The sequence below is a fragment of the Arachis duranensis genome, chromosome 6 (assembly GCF_000817695.3).
Source record: "Arachis duranensis cultivar V14167 chromosome 6, aradu.V14167.gnm2.J7QH, whole genome shotgun sequence".
Taxonomy (NCBI): Eukaryota; Viridiplantae; Streptophyta; class Magnoliopsida; order Fabales; family Fabaceae; genus Arachis; species Arachis duranensis.
Genome location: NC_029777.3, coordinates 103,952,354 through 103,960,260, shown reverse-complemented (window position 1 = coordinate 103,960,260; position 7,907 = coordinate 103,952,354).

Sequence of the window (7,907 nt, the reverse complement as noted above, 5' to 3'; positions counted from 1 at the left end):
ATGGATTTATGATATAATATATAATTATTATAATATAAAAATAATATTTACATAAAAAATATTAAATATGTAATTATTATTAATATACCTCTATTTAATAATTTAAATTTTTAGAATAGATAATTTTAGGAGAAGTTCACAATCTCTTATTTAGAATATACGTAAGGTACGTATTTATTTTTTTTGGTTCAAAATTAAGAATGATATTTGAATTTATGACTTTTAGCTAAGTGAGTATGGAAAAACTATATCATTTGAACTTATAGCTCGTTAGTATAAGGTATGCAGTTATTATTTTAACTGATATAATTTTTGTTATTATATATTAGTCACGTTTAAAAAATAAAATAATAAATTAATTGAGACGTTAATACCTATTTATATATTAATTAGTATTTATAAAGAGAAATTCTTTCCTCCACAACCTTTTATATTAGTGGTTAAACCTCTTATACATCTCAATTGAATTAGAAGTTATATTTTCTATTTTCATCTCCCTCATCTTATAATATTATGAGAGATGAGAGATTGATCTATCATCTATCTACGTAGAGGAATAATACTATTTAAATTAATGGATGATAAAAATTGTACCATGAAGTCATGAACTACTTGAGATCATATCATAATCATTAACATCTATTAATAATCTTTTATTAGTACACAAACATGATTATGCAAGTCTTTCCTTTTTTAACCTTTCTACTGAAAATTAAAACATGTCATGCATTGATGTTATGAGAAATTAGGAAGCTAAGATCTTAAATAGGAAACAAGGGAAGAAAATTAAAAAAAAAAAGGAGATGTACAACAATAATATTTATTTATGGTCCCACATAAAGTATAAAGATTATTAATTATGACATTTGAACAAGTTGCTACTGGAACTACTATCTTTTGCACCTTGTATATACTTATCAAACTGCACAAAAAAAGCGACTAGTGAATGGGAGAAGAGACACAAGTTTATTATATATAATCATTTTGGTTGCTGTTAATAATTAATTTGGACCACCCTAGAAAATGCATGTGTTATTTTATCCTTTTGCAATCAGATACATTCATTCATTCAGTGTATCTTTTATCTCTTCCTTTTCTTGTAACTTACTATGTTCTAGTTCGGATAACTTAACTAGATAACAAATTTTCCTTCCAAACCAAATTGGGAAAAGGCAAAATGATGAGGGAATATAGTATTCAATCATAGCTAGCTTACACTAGCTATGCTAGTTACACTATCATATATATACATAAAGAAAGAGAAATATTAGAGAATCATCAGAATTTATGTTGTTAAATGACTAAATTAAAAAAATTGGATTAGTGACTAAAAATAATAGTTAAAAATAATAAATTTTAATAATTCTCTGTCATTTCTCTATTAAAAAGTGCTAATATATACTAAAAATAGAAACAAAGCTAACTATCCATAACTAACTTTCTGTTACATAACCATTATTTTACTAACAGAATTTGTTGTTATATGAACTAGTTTTTAGAGTTGAGTTCGTTAGATTTACTATATACAAATGTTTATACTACAGATGATCATCTTGGGTACAAAGAGGTATATTACAAGTCTCATCACGGTTAGCGTTTGTTTTCAGGTACTGAGATAGAAATTGAGAGACTGAGATTCAATATCGTGTTTGTTAGTTCAGAGACTGGTACTAAAATTTCTGTCTCTGTTTTCAAAATTTCAGTATTTCAGTATCTCCAAAAAGTAGGGACACAGGAGACTGAAATTTTTAAAGATGGAAACTGAAACTTTAATAACATTTTATACCTAAAATACTTTCATTTCAATTAATTAATTCCAATTTTACCCTTTGTGCAAATTAAATTAGAGTTTTATTCTTGTTTCAATTTCTGTCTCCCATTTTGCACTAAACAGAATACTGAGATTTGTTTCAATCCCTGTCTCTTAGTCTCAGTCTCTTAGTCTCAGTCTCTCAGTCTCAATCTTTCTATCTCTGTCTCTCCACCAAACGCTACCTAAGAGTTTATAAATGTAACACATTCTTTATTTATAACTATTTTTTCGAGTTGAGTTAGATTCACTTTATCATAAAATCATTTCTTTTAAAAGGTCGAACTGATAAAAAGAAATACATAAATAATATATTAGCTGAAATTTTTGGTATAAATGATATCATGACATGGTATTAGAGTTCTAAATCTAAAAAGTTATGGTTATTCTAGATAGTATAAAAGATGTTCATTTTGTGACTCATATAACCCATTATACATATTATACAAATAAATCATTGTCTCTCGACTCTTACCTAATATTTTTAAATCATTAATGGAGGCGTGTAACGAACATTAAAATTTATTTGCATACTTGCGCAGTTGCGTGTCTGCTGAAGTGAATTTAAGCATAAAATATTAACATTTCTTTCCTGACTAGTAATAAAATCTGGACTAAACTAGGAATTAAGTCGCTAAAAGGTAAATATGACAATAATTTAGTTTATGAAATATTTCTGATATCACTACAAAGGTTGTGAAAATAACATACATATGCCAGGACCAGGAGTTTTATTTTTAAAATATATATTTCCTCCGTTTAATTTTTATGTTTTTTATGATTTTATTTTAGTTTATATATATCTTTATAATAAAAGTTACTCTATAAATATTAAAAATAACTACTAAATCATGTTTTTATATATTTATATGTATTTCACCTATTTTTACATAGAATAATCAATCACAAAAATAATTAAATATTCTATACCCAAATATTTTATGAACCCTAAAAATCAGTCACATCAGTCATTATTGTATGTGTTTTTGTAATGTTACTTATATTATGATCATAAATATCAATATTATTTGATTATGATTTATATAATTTAATTATAAATATAAATTAAATTAATTGTATTATAAATATATATAAATATAAAAATATTTTATATTCTTATATGAAAGGCTGATTTCTATGTTATCATTTTACGTATACCAAACTGAGATTAAAAAATTTTTAACGATTAAAAACTATTGTACATAAAATTAACATTTTAAACCCTAATTTCAAAAGCGCCAAAAAGTTTAATTTCTCCCATTTTCCTACGAAATACGAAAGAGTTTATATTTTTTAAATATTATTGACTAAAAATAATAAGTTTTATTAATTTTTTAGTATTTTTCTTACAATAATATATATTTTGTATTAGTACTCATTATTAGTATACATTAAACATATTTTAAAGAACAACACTACATATTTTATACATATATTTAATTATATAGAGAGGTTTTGTTAAATCTTACTTGAAGAGAAAGTTTTTGTTGTAATTGTTTATGTATGTTGTTGATTTTTTAGTGATTAAATTTCTTTCAATTGTAACAACATTGACTTGTAATTAATCAATTTGTAGCTAATAGTTTAAATAAAGTTAAGGAATCATGGAGAGAAAATTAAAGAATTATGAGTCACTATTATATCAAAACGTCAACTCCATTAACGCTATATATCAAATATTATATTGGCTCCTCGTACTTTTTTATTAGTTAATTAGTATCTAATTAATAATATAATTGAAATGATTTTAATACATACTGTATTTAATTGTAACAAATAAAATATTAAGAGTAAAATAATAACTAAATATAGATATTAGTGACAAAAATTATAATTTAAGCGTTATCAATAAAATACTTGTTACTCAAAAATAAAAAACAAATAATAATAATAATAATAATAATAATAATAATAAATAAATAAATAAATAAATAAATATACTGGATCAAATTATTTATCTTTTTAGTAACATATGGCATTTCAATTTTTTTTTTGTTTTTGTTTTTTTTGTTTTTTTTTGGTATTGGATCAAATTAAACTCCTGAAACCCATGAATATGATCCAGACTGGAAAAAAAATAAATAAAAACTCTAACTCACACCCAAAACTTAAATATAATCCTCTCACTTAAAAACCTTATTAGTTTACTTTACTTCTACTAAACACCCTGGCAAATGTTCATTATTATTTATTAACATGCATTTATTGTATTTACATGATGAAGCTAATACAAATGGCTTGCATGCACGACAGCACCAACATATTCAGCCTTAGTTGGAATAGACAAATATTTTTTTGCATATTAAAAGCGAATTGCAGGCATATATATAAATGTTCGATGTTTATGAATATTGAGAATGAATAAATTATAAATAGTTTTAAAATAAGTATTAAATGTATTAAAGAAAACGGAACTTCTCTGTAGAATGACATAATTCTGTCATGGTAACTCATTCTTCATTAGAAAAATTCTTACCACTTATTAGAAAACTTAAACATGCTATCTACTCTGGCTCATACCAACTACGTAGCTATTAATCGGATATCTAATTTTAAATAAAATAAAAAATTAAAAGATATTGAAATTACAAAAAAAATTAAAATAATAATTATAAAATTTTCGTTAGCATGAGTAGTAGTTGAAGAAAGACTTAAGGATTAACAATTTTAGTTTATAGTTTAATATATTTTTAGCCAGCAATTTAATATTTTTAGTCCAACAACTTAATACTTTCTTCTTAATCAATACTTTTAAATATTATAGGCTAATTATAGATAAAAAATAATAAATTTTGTTGATCATGTAGTACTATTATTAGAATTAAAATAATTTACATTAAAAATAAGGGTACTTGGTAAAAAAAATAAATATTAAATTTAATTTTGATATACTGATCTTTTAGATAATTATTTATTTGATTAATATAAAAATAGTTAGTTTTTTTTTATATGATTTTACATAATTAGATACATATATCAAACTATTTTATATTGATAGTGTATTAAAATTAAATTTATAAATATTATTTAAATATTTTTAGATTTTAATTTTGATATTCTTATTAATCTCTTGTGGTGTAAAATATTGTACACATTCATATAATCATATTTAAAATCTTTTAAATCATCATTCATGCTATTAGTATATATAAAAAGTTGTTTTTGTTAATACAACGTTTTGTAATTAGATTGACGGTACTTCAAAATTAAGTCCATATTTTGTAGAAACAATTATTTGTGAAAATAAAATTTTAAAACTGAACACATAAATTATATTGGAGGAAGCTAAGTATATTCCTTTAGAAGCATGCATGTGACACCAGCAAAGACCTAAATTTGAGACCTCCCAAGTAATTACTTTATAGTTTAATGTTACGGAAACTATCTGTGGAACTAAATTGACTCAATTTTTTTAATCTGTGAGAGAATTATTTTGATTTATTAAAGAAAAAGTCTAGAGGCCAGCAGTTTTATTGAATTTTGGCCAGCATATAACCAGCAGAAGAAGGTGAGCCATTGGATGAAATCTCACATCAATCTCACACCATCAAATTATTATTGATGGCTAATTGATGACTAACAATCACAAAAATTGTCGGTCCCTAACATTGCTCTTATTAAAATATATATACGAGACTAAAATGACGAACCCATAAACCTGCTAGATGATGAGAGAGGTACGATTTTGCATGTTTCAATTAGGGTGGGAGAGATGGATTGGGTTAACTTCCCAAATTAAAATTGTGTGTTTAACTAACAGTTATTCATAAAATTGCTGTTAATTTATTAGATTCTGCTGCACATTTAAAAACCGTTGACAAAACTATCACAATCTTTTTATTTAGTGATGGTTTTGTATAACTGTTGTTAAATGGTCGCTGCAATCTTCTAACCTTAGATATGTGGTGTAGTGATAATGATCAGTTAATTCTTTTAAAATTATTTTTTTTAGTTTAAATTTTAAGTCATAAATTTTAAATCTTAAATTTTAATATTAAATTGTAAACTCTTTAAAAGTAATTATTAAAATATAATTTAATAATAAAAAAAGTTTACTAATGTTGATCAATTGTAATTAATTATTAATGAAATTAGTTTTGAAATTTGAAACTAAAAGGATTTCAAAATTTAAATTATTAACAAATATTTAGGGTTTGAAAATTGAAAAGATAATAAATACGCATTTTATTTGATGGAATCCGCCTGTAATTAAAATGAATCAATGCTATATTATTAAAATTGGATTTCTTCGATTAAATAGTATATATAGGTGACGTGGTATGTTCTTAAATGTATTTTTTTAATTTATTTTATTTGATTTATTTAAATAAATAAATTATTTATTTATTTAATTTAATTGAGATAAATATCAAATTATTTAATATTTTTTGGACCACATTAATTATAACTAATAAATTATATTAATTATTTGATTTGACTGGAATAAATAATAAACTAATTTTGTTTTAATTTAAATTAATTTTTTTATATTATGTATTTTGCTTAATATTTTTTAAAAGTATTATAATTTTTATATGGTATATTTATAAGATATTTTTTATTTATTAAAATTATTTTATTGAGACAAAAAATAATAATTAATTTATTATATTAATTATTTAATTTAATTAATTCAAATATATGTTATTTGATTTAATTTATTGTCACATTAATATTTGAATCGTTGTTTACCGAAAATTCTTCTTTATTTCATTCTTTAATTTTAAATATTTTGATTTTAAATTTTAGATTTTTATTCATTGTTTATATTTTTTACTTTAATATCAATCTAATATTTCTATTAATATTTTCTTAAAAATGTATTGTTAAATCGATGTTTGTCCACCGTTAATTATATGATCGTGACTATTTTTTAATTTATTAAAAAAATGCAATTTTTTATTGTTTTTTCTATTTTTATATTTTATAATTTATTCATTTAAGAAGTCATATATGATAAAAAAAAAAGACTTATTTTTTTCTACTATGATGCATTATTATTCATTATTGTACTCTATCTTTTTTATTTCGTTTATTTTGTTTCTATTTATTTAAGTTTTTATATTTTTTCTTATAAATTTTGTTATTTTTATCTTATATAAGTTAATTTATGATAACTCTTCATAGGTTGAGTTTTTTTAATGTTTAAATTATATTTTTTTGTGCTTAATTTCATTTAATTTATGATAACTTTTCATAGGTTGAGTTTTCTTAATTTTTAAATTATATTTTTTAGTGCTTAATTTTATTTTTAATTGAAAAATTGAGTGATAAAATAATATTGTTAAAGGTTGTGCGCCTTCTTCGTTTTTTGGGTCTACCTTCTTTTTTGTAGGGATTACGAGTAACTATAAACAATAGTACTTATGTATAAATAATAAGTATAAATTGTATAATATAACAAATATAAAATTATTTAATATGACAATTATCTTATATTCTAATAATCAAGAGGTATGGGTTCAAAATTTTGAAATAGCAAAAATATATTCATTTATAGATTACATAATAGGTTATAGATAATAAACAATTTTTAGAAAATGAGAATGACAAATATAATGAAACAAAAAAATATAAGCTTAACGTTTTTTTAAAAAATACCTTAAATTAATTGATCTTTTTCTTTTTGTATGGTTGTCAAACTGGTGTTCATTCGAATTTATGAGTTTAGGCAATCAAGTTACTCGGCCTTACACTAGGTTTTGGGGAATTATTTAAAAATTATTGTATTTGGACACTCAAGTCAATATATTTAGGTAAAAGAGAGTGTGTAGGTACATCAATTTCAAAAGAAAAAAGTAAAAAGTAAAAAAATACACTTAATTATGGAAGAAAATGTATATCGAGTGTTACTCTTACATTGAATAATAATATATATATAAATTTAATTTTGATATACTGATAAACATTCATTTAATTATATTTATTCGAATGACATACGACTAATGTAAAAAATAATTATTTTTATTAATGTGATATTATATAATTAGATACATGTATAAAATACAATAAAACATGAAAATTAAATTTATATATAATAAAGTTGACATTTAGTTTTATATATATACGACGGCAGCTATGGTCTCTCGTCTGAATA